The 10,537-nt window shown below is 35.7% G+C and overlaps 1 pseudogene; it reads right to left on the bottom strand.

Moving 5' to 3' along the window:
* Window positions 1–4,219: 4,219 nt before the first annotated feature.
* LOC111733135 lies at window positions 4,220–4,338 on the bottom strand (annotated as a pseudogene).
* Between the last annotated feature and the right edge of the window lie 6,199 nt (window positions 4,339–10,537).

The following is a 10,537-nucleotide window of genomic DNA, read 5'->3' as shown; positions in this document are numbered from 1 at the left end:
AATTTACTCACCAACAATGTAGTGGAATTTACTTCACATTCTCACTAATACTTAATATTGTTAGTTTTGTTAATTTTAGCCATTATATGGAGATGTAGTAGTACTGCCTTATGATTTTAATTTACATTTCTTGGTAAATAATAATGCAGAATACTTTAATTATAATTATCAGCCACTTGGATATTTTTTTTGGTGAAGTGTCTACTGGAGGCTTTTGCCTTGAAAAGAAAAGTTCACCCAAGCTAAAGGAACAGAAATGTGTCAAATCACTGAGGTGAGAAACGTGGTTTTCCCTATGCTTATTTTATTTGAGGTTCATTGACTTTCTCGGTACTTTAGTTTATATTTTTAATCAAAGTTGGACATTTGTAGCTATTATTATTGAAAATATTTTTTCTATGCCAATCTCTATCTACTTTCAGATACATTTACAGGTGCGTATTATAGGTGTATATGAGGAAATTTCAAGGAATTGCAATTTGGCCATTGTGATTAAGGGATAAGCTTAGTCTATGGTCAGAGTTAAGAGTAATTACGTAAGTTTGGGCCATATCACAAAAGACTCAGTGCCTAGATCTCACATTTCCTCGTTCCATTTAACTGATTTCTAAAATACTGTTTATTTAGTATTTTCTAAATGTAAGCCGATATCCTAGGATACTTAAGGAAGGCAGAGAATAAGGCAAGGCTCTCCAAAAGGTTATAACCCAGATGGGATGGTTTAGAATATGACATAGAGAAAATAAATGAACCTGTAGACAAATCTCTACTATGGAACTAGAGTCTTCTGCAAAAGAAACCAAATCAGGAATAAAGACAGATAAACACCTCCAAGAATAAGAGAATCAGAAGAGACATTAGGATTTTTTTTAAAAATCGGAGTTTCAGCATCTCTTATGCTTTACTCACCTCTTTGCTTTCTCTGAATAAAACACAGCTACTAGTTGAAATTAGTGAATTTTTTCTTCTGCTCTAACATCCTAACCTAACAAAGGGTAGGAGTGCTTTTACCTCTATTTCAATCTGATGGTGAAAATTGTTTACTAAAATCATGGAAACACATCTTCTGCTGGAACACAGTGAAAAGTAACCAAACAAAAATCTAAACTCCAGGCTTTATTCTCTGAAAAGTTTATACAAATATTTTCCTAATGACGTTACTATGTTGAAGTCTGCGCAATTAAGAATCCCAAAACATAGCCATTCAAACATGATGTCTGTATTTCAGGGGAGTGAGCAGGAGAAGAACTTTCAGCAAAATTTACCAAAACTACTTTGGAAAAGTAAACTTGGCAAATCCAGTCCTTATTAAACAGATGTTGACTTAACAATGTTAAATGGCCTACATGACTCAGCCACAAGTTGCAAGGCAGATGAGAACTCACTAAAGCTATTAGAGAGCTCACGAGGTCATTTGTGTCAGCTCCCAGTCAGCAATATACCTATACCTACTCATCACAATAGATGGCTAGATGGTTCCTCTTCACATGTCTTTCAGATAGAGATCTACAGTTTTCCCCAGTAGACTTTCTTCAGTTCTTTCTTGCTCCAAGATTATACTTTCTAAAACAGAAAGATACTCTTACTAGTTATGTTCTCTGCATGTGGCAAATACTTATTCAACATCTTTACGAAAACAGAGGCCACATTATTTCACAAAGTGTATTTCTAAAAAGGCTGGATCCTGCAATATAAACATATTCTTGTTCTCTCAAGATTCAAGCAAGTCTCAAAGTTATAGTAACTTCTCACATCCCTTCCTCTCTCATTCTATCAGGCAAGTTCTGCCACATCTTCAACAGAGCTCTTGTTTCTACTTCTCCTTCTCTTCCCATCCTTATTCTTCTAGTCTAAGCTTATTTTATACCTGATATCTAGGTGGATATTATAGCCTCCTGGCTAGTATTCCTGTCTCCAACCTCTTTCTACAAGCCATCCTGCATGTATGTGCCTCTTTGATCTTCTCAAAATCCTGTATGCTCTTAAAAGTGAAGATAAGAAACATAAGAAGAAAATGTGAGAATAACTTCATGACCTTAGGATAAACAAAGATTTTAAAAACAGGAACCAAAAAAAATTAAACTACCTTAAGATTGAGAACTTATATTCATCAAAAGAAGCATTAAGAAAGTAAAAAGGCAAACCACAGAGTGGCTTATATACACAACATACATGTCGATAGAGGAATAATAATCAGAATATGTAAAGAAATCTTCAACATTATGCTAAATGAAATAAGCCAGAGACAGGAAGAAAAAAACTGCACGATCTCACTTATATGTGGAATCTAAAAAACCTGATAAGTAGAATAGTGGTTACCAGGGACAAGGCAGTGGGAAAAATGGGGAATGTTGGTGAAAGTGTACAAAGTTGCAGTTATGTAGAATGAATAAATCTAGAAAGCTAATGTACTATATGATGGCTGTAGTTAGTAATACCATGTTGAGTGCTGACAATTTGCTAAGAGAGAACAGTTCAGGTGTCTTCAATACACACACACACACACACACACACACACACACACACAATGGTATCTATGTAAGGAGATATGTTAATTAGACTGACTATAGTAATCATTTCACCATGTCTATGTATATCAAATCATGATGGACACATTAAATATATACTATATATGTAATACTGTATATATATATGTGTAAGTATATATATTCCTAGGTGATGATAATGTGTAGTCAAAGTTGAGAATCATTGTATTAATGGATCATTATGTGATGTTTGAAAAACATCACTCTAAATGCTGAAATTCTAATAGAATTTTTAGGTTAATAATGTGTCTATGTTAATTTTTTGGTGTTAGTTATTATATTATGGTTATGTGATATTAATATTAGAAGAAGCTAGATGATGATTATATGATAACTCTGTACTATTTGGAGAAACTTTCTATAAGTCCAAAATTATTTCAAAATAAAAATGCTTAAAAATTTCTCAAATCAATAAAAAAGTAATTTAGATGTTCATCAGAAAATGAACAAAAATTTAAATAGGCATTTCTTAAAGGGGACTATCCAAATGGCCAGTAAATCTATGAAAACATACTAAACTTCATTCATCATCTGGAAAATGAACATGAAAATCACTATGATGCTATTGCATATCCCACCAGAAAGGCTAAATAAAAAAGAAAGAAAATATCAAGTAATGGTGCAAAAGTGAAGCATTTAAACTAGAACATTTAAACCTACTGATAGGGATGATAATTAGTGGAACCATTTGGGGAGAACTGTTTGCCATTTCAGCTGAAGTTACAAGCACATGTAACTATCCCTAAGTATATACCTAACAGAAATGTGTCTATAGTAAATAAAAGACATATTTAAAAATGTTCATTCATTCGGCATCATTTTTAGTAGCCAATGCCTGAAAACAACCCAAACATCCACCAAGAATATAATGGATAAATATATTTTTGTGTAATCATGCTATGAATACAACTGCATTCAACAACATGGACGAATCTCAGGAAAATGATGTTGGAGGAAAGTAGTCAGGCCACATAAAACTACATTCTGCAAAATTTAATTTACATAAAGTACAAAAAGGAGGCAGACTAATCACTAATGCTTGGATTCAGGATAGTGGCTTTTCTCATAGGGGATATTGGCTGGTCAGAATCAGGAGAGGGACTTCTGATATACTGGGAATGTTTTGTTTCTTATTTCAGGTGCTGATTCAATTGTTATATCACTGGTGAAAATAAGTGTAGGCTCTACACTTATGATTTGTGTCTTTCATATCTAAATTATAATTTAGTAAAAAATTTAAACAGAACAAAATACATGTTTTTCTCCTACTATTCAGTAATTGAATAATTGACATTCTGTGGCCTACCAAACCAAGACTCATTTTCACATGCATGCACAGACACACACAAACACACACACACACACACACACACACACACACACACACACACACACACACACACAGCACAGCACCTATCCCCTTTTGTATATTTACTCATGCGGTTTCCCCTAAGTGAAATATTCTTCATTCTCTATATGCCTAGTCTAGTAAACCATAACTCCTTTACATGGGGTGATGATGTGCCCTAATTTATACAGGTCAGTCCTGGTTTAAAGTTTTTGTCCTAGAGTAAAATATTTTTTAACTATTTATTTATTTATTTGGCGAGGCAACTCTTGGTTGACCTCATAGATTACAAGGATCTTGTCAGTTTACAATCCCTTAGTTTTCACGCCTACAGCACCTGGTCTTCCTAGGTAGTCTCCCATCCAAGTACTAACCAGGCCCAACCCTGCTTAGCTTCCGAGATCAGATGGGATTGGGCTTGTTCAGAGTAGCATGGTCGTAGACTGCCCTAGAGTAAATATTAAAAGTACCTAGAACCTTTCTAGATATTTAAGACATTTTCTCTACCCTTTACACTTGTTTTTACTTACTTAATTCAAGAACAAATTTCTACTGACTCTATTTTCCCATCTTTCCAAATCTTTCAACTTAGTTTTCATAAAAATATATCATGTAACATATAATTAAATTATATCTATACAATAACAAGTAAAACTGGCAGAAACAATAATGGGAATAAACACTACTATTTCTTGGGTACTCAACTATGGGAAAGTAAGCTAGTTACAGTGTAAGATTTGCATCAGTATCATGCAGAATGTGCTATAGAGAGAATGGGGAGACTTAGTTAAGGCTAGTCAGTTAATTGGTGGTTGAATAAGAGAATTTCTACTATATACCTATTTGTTAAGAAAACTACCAAACATATCAGATATAAAAGTAAAGATACCAAATCAACAATGGGAGAACAATTTTTTGATGATTCGGCCTATAGTGAGACTCTTGGCCTTCTTCAATCTGAGTATGAATTTAGTCAAGGGATTAAAAAGGTTCAGGTCAAACTATATTCCTCTCTTGGGTAACCTAAAAGTCAGCATTTATCTTCAGAGGCATTTTTCTTCCTTATACACCCAGATTCTTGGTCAGAAACCATCTAGGAAAGTGCATCACTATGACATGACTCATCCTGGTGACACCCAGAGTTTTCCTCTTGCCTACTATTCTCAGTGCATTCAGTATAAGTACAATCACAGAAATCGAACAAACTGAGCACTAACTAGTCCTTTGATGAAGGTGTAGGGGAAAAGAAAGGAAACCTAATAGGGTTAGAAAAGTGATAGAATATATTGGAACCAAAAATGACACCAGACTTCTGGAGAGACTAAGAGGCAAAGGAAATATGTTGCAAGAAAGGACATTCTTAATTCATATCACCTTAAGAAGACCTATCCAGCTTGATGCTATATTCCTTGGCAAGGGTTACATATGAAATTTAGAGAATCCCTTCCCATTAAATTGTCTCTTCACATAGTGCATTTAAATAAAAAAGGAAATCCCAGATATAAAATTTTTAGCATCTAACTGTCTAATTATTCAGCAGAAGATACAGAGTTGTCCTGCTTTTTTGAATTTGGCAATACCCACTGTGCCCTAGTCAAGCCCATCAGGAGCAACCTGACCCAGATGTCTGAAAGAAGGAAATAAGATCAAAGTGCTTTTATATCTTGGATGTCTTTAAATAATGTTATGAGATTAAAAGTTCTACAAAAAGTAGAATTCAATTAACTTATTTCTTTTACTATTTTTCTAAATCGACACTGACCGAATGGATCCATAAGCCCTAGGACAGGAACACATCACTTAACTCTGGTAGGAATGAGAATTCTTTTTTAATGATTATTTTACTGTGGTAAAATCCTTCATAATCACTTTATAGCTGTTCCAGAAAGTCTCAGAACCTGATCAAACTACTTGCCCATCATGAATGGAGGGAATGTGGAAATAAGAAAGGCATACGTGTGGTCAGAAAAGAATTGAAAGGGCAAAACTAATGTGATAGGTAGCAGGACCCTTTCCTCATAATCTATTTCTATTAGAATTCAAAAAAGTCTACCACCCCCACCCCAAACCATTAGCACACAAAACCCAGGTGAACATTAACTCAGCTGCCCTAGGACCTGCTCGGTCTACTGAGGACTCTCCTTTGGTAAACGTTCATCATTGTTCTTCAGCTCAACTCAAGGAATATTCTTATTCTGTGTCTAATGGCCTTGGGGCTAATGGCCTCGGAGCTAGAGGTTATGAGTTCTAATTTTATTTCATATTCCGATAATTTTTTTTAACTTAAAAAAACAGCTAAACTGTTTTTTTTCCAAATAAGTATATAAAAATATAAAGGGGGTCTTCTCTGGTTGAAGCACTAGAAAGGCACAAAATTCCCACCAGTTCACATTTCCTTGTACCCCCCTCCCCAGGGGACACTTTGCTAGGGAGTGTGGCTTCTTAGAACAGAATATGCAAACAACTGACAAAAACCTGTGTGGCAGGTATGCTAATGGAAGGGCATTATAGGGCATCCTTCCAACTCCCAAAGCACAAGCACTGCCTTAAACAGCCTTCTGGAGGCAATTAGGGTTAACAGCTTAACAACTATTTAAAAGTGTACAATAATCCTATTATCTCTTCCCTCCAGGAACAATACTTATGTTCAAGGTACTACTCTGGGTCTCAGAGGAGGAAAGAACAAAATTTTAGAACCCTCTGAATTACAAATGAATACGACATAGGAAAAAGATGTGCTGTCTTCAGAGCCAAAACAAATAAACCTATGATAATCTGGATCAGAGCTTCCTGTTGAATAATCTGGTTTTTTGGAAGAGCAGAGATAATAGCTCTCAAAATGCAGAGTAAAAGCACTCCAGCCTTTTCGAAGGTAGATGAAAAATAAAACAGCTTCCATGGGTAAAGGCAGGTGAAATTTTCAGCAAAGTTCAACTGTTTAGAGGCCAATTCCTGCTCCGACCCTTCCTCCATAACTCATTCTCACCAAGGGATTGAGAATTAAAGTGTCAGCCATGTCAGGGGGATTTGAAAGTTAAAGGAGGAGCAGAAAGAATAGGCGATAATTTACACAAAGAAACGCCCAGCAAACTCGAATGTGCTGGAAAAGGATATGTGTGGAAGTCGTGAATGACACTGTAAAAACCCAAATCATGCCTACTTCCTCTCCTCCAGGCTCATTAGAATACATCCTTTTTAGAAATATAAGAGTAAACATAAAAAAGGTCTTATATAATTCTTCTAATTTTCATTGAGAACAGTCATCTGTGCAGCATGCTTGTTTGATAGTTTTCCAATTGGAAGTGTTGGCAGAGTGTATGCCTCTGTGTGTGGAGGGGCAAAGTGGGCTATAGGAGAAAGCAGAAGTCATCTCACCCTTAGAAAAAGAGTTAAAGAACCTCTGACATCCAACTTGTGGGGTCAGTTTTGGCTGAGACTATTAACTTGCCTTGAGCCTTGCATTTCCCTCCTGAGATAGCCCCATAGCTTTAACTGCAGACTCCCACGAAGTCTGTAATGTCCCAGAGATTTTAGTGTGTCTTAATTTTGTAGCTAGAGAGTGCATTAGATTGGAGTTAAAGAAAAAGATTAACTCAGTTTTCAAAAGGAAAAACTTCCAAAAACTAATTTTATACAGAGTTTGAAGTCTGTAGATTCTAATGATTTTATGAATTTTCTTAAAGAATAAAGAAATGCATTTTGGCTTCCAAGTCTTATTGGTAACCAAGGTAAATTTTCTCTGCACAGTAATTTTACTCCTTATTCTTTTACCTTTTTCTTCCTGTCTCCTCCACATAGGTTCCACATAAAGCAGATAACTGATCTTCTTAGACTATACTCAAGATTACATAAATATGGGGACTGACCTATAATAAAGCAAGATGGCATTTATGTCTTTATGGGTTTGCACTGTGAGGTTGACTATTGTTTCTTATGTTTTTGGTCTGCAATTAAAGTAAGCCAACTATAGGTCTCCAGTAATGTTAGCTTTGGTTTTATTGTTCCAATTTCATGGATTCCCATTGTGATTAAAGGCAAGCAGGTTATTTTGTTCCTCATTTACCTTTTTAAAAAATGAGTATTTTGTTGGAAAAGTGGAGCAAAAAGTAACTAGTATCATTAATTATTACAAAATAAATTAACCACACTTTTAAGTAGATAGTAAGAAATATACATACTGAACACACACACACACACACACACCTACTCACTACAAAACCCCTTCATACGTTTAGGCATCTGGTTCACAAATTCTTAATTATTGCAGGCATTTATTAATCTATTCTAAATTTTCCCCAAGTTTACATAGTAATTACAAATGGATTTCTTTGTTTGAGATTGTACTTCCTCAATCATCTATGTTTCTGGAGTTTTCAACAACTTCAGCAGGTATAAAAGCCCTGGCAATATCTTTTATGTCATAGATTTTTTTTTTTCTTAAAAAGAAGTCATTTGATAGCCAGAGGCTGGCTCTTTCTCTTGCTCTCTTTTCTCTTTTATCTCTCATCTTGCAATATACATAATATTGTGTAGGCTTCTACCTTCTTTCTTTGAAAGAAAAAATTGCTTTTCTTTGCCATAAACCCATAATGTGTATCCATATCAGCAGTATGACACAAGTCTACCTTTTGCAATAAAAAAAAAGTGTAATTCTTTTTTTTTATAATAAAGAGACTCTTTTTCTCCCATCCAATGGTTAAATACTGATAAATCTAAACACAATGTCATCCTTAGTAACCCTCTCTAGCACAAAACAGAATAAAACTTATTTTTTAAGAAGGATATAGTATCTATTTTGAGTTTCAAATTTGTTAGTGAAATCATTTAAAATATATTTAGACAGAACATAATATTTTAGACCGCAGTGCGAAATAATTTTACTCCAAGTACTTCAATTTGAGGTCAAAGTCATTTGAGTCATTGGTTCTTTGCTGTTGCCATTGAGAGCTGGAAACCAATTCCAAATTCAAGAGCCAGCCTCTGGCCCTTGAATATGGTCTGGCCTTAGTGACTTGTTTGAACAATAGACATCTGAGATCAGGTTAGAAAAAGATTTTTAGCTTCAACCCAATTGAGTATCTATTCCCAGTGTTTCTATAAGTTTCCTAGAACTGACAGTGTTGGAGAGTACAATACCACTAGTGTCTTTTGAATATATACAGCAGCAATCCCCCAACCTTTTGAGCACCAGGGACTGGTGCTCCTATAAAAATCCAATGCCTGATGATCTGAGGTGAAGCTGAGATGGTGATGATAACATTAGGGAGTGACTGCAAATACAGAAGAAGCTTTGCTTACTCCCCCAGCCGCTCACCTCCTCCTGTGTGGCCCAGTACTGGTCTGAGGCCCCAGGGGCTGGAGACGCCCTGATATACATATTACATCATCTGAAATCATCCAACCTAATGTTGCCCAGCCTGGAAAGATTTGCTTGCATTAACTCTTCCAAAGCCCCTTTCTTGGAACTCTGTCTAAGAAGCCTAGAATCATGGTGTTTGCTTAACTTTCTGGGCATTTAATTCTGTTGACAAAGTATATGATACCAAACAGGCTTTCTTTCCCTTTCTTTGGAACTAAGTTGTTTTTTGTTTGTTTTTCCAATTCATACATTAAATAAATTGAACAAAAGTTCCAGAAGGTCTCTTCTAACAAGATCGGAATTCAAAGTTTGAATCCTTACTCTACTATTTACCCCCTGAGTTGCCTGAGAAAGTTACTAGAGGCACCATGGCTCAGTTTTCTCATATATAACATTCTCATCCCAGGGTGGTTGTGAACATTGAGGGAAATAGAAATAATATGCTGGATGCTTTGCCGATTCTTTGTTGTTGCCATTGAGAGCTGGAAACCAATTCCCCTCCCCTTGAATATGGTCTGGCCTTAGTGACTTGTTTGAACAATAGACATCTGAGATCAGGTTAGAAAAAGATTTTTAGCTTCAACCCAAGCCTCATGAAGCAGCAGCTCTGGGATCCCTGAACTACCATATAAGAAGTATAACTACCTTGAGATCACCATCCTAGAGAGGCTATGTAGAAAGACCCTGAGATGTCATAAAGAGAAAGTTATTTCTATTTAGTTTGAGCTGTTTTAGCCTCAGCTATTCATGTCATCCCAGTGAAAGCCCCCAAACATCATGTGGAGCAGAGAAGAGACCCAGATGATCCCACTAAACTGCCAAAATTGCAGAGTCATAAGCAAATAAATGAAGATCATTGTTTTAAGTCACCAAGTTTTGGGGTGGTTTATTATGCAGCAAGAGATAACAGGAGCACCCACATAAAATCCCTGAAGGAGGGAGTGTGCCTAACTCATCTTTCTCCCCATGATTGTAGAATACTACAGTATTTCATAGTTTCATATTTACTCTTCATTGGCAATTATTTTGTCTGTCAGAAGATGGTTGCTTAAAATTAAAGCCAGCACTTACCCACGATGGCACTAAGCCAAATGAAGCCTTCCTAATACTCTATTCATTTGCATCCCATTTAGAACAGTCTCCTTATGGCCCTTAGCTAGAATTGTGAAAGTCACCTCTAGAGCTATGGGGATACAAACAAACCCACTAAGAAAACCTCGAGGAGAAGATGGTTAAGTTAAGATAATAGGAAAATGCATAAGGAGAATACTCACCTTAATGAGA

Source organism: Pteropus vampyrus, unplaced genomic scaffold (assembly GCF_000151845.1).
Source record: "Pteropus vampyrus isolate Shadow unplaced genomic scaffold, Pvam_2.0 Scaffold528, whole genome shotgun sequence".
In the NCBI taxonomy this organism is placed as follows: Eukaryota; Metazoa; Chordata; class Mammalia; order Chiroptera; family Pteropodidae; genus Pteropus; species Pteropus vampyrus.
This window is presented reverse-complemented; position numbering and strand designations above follow the sequence as displayed.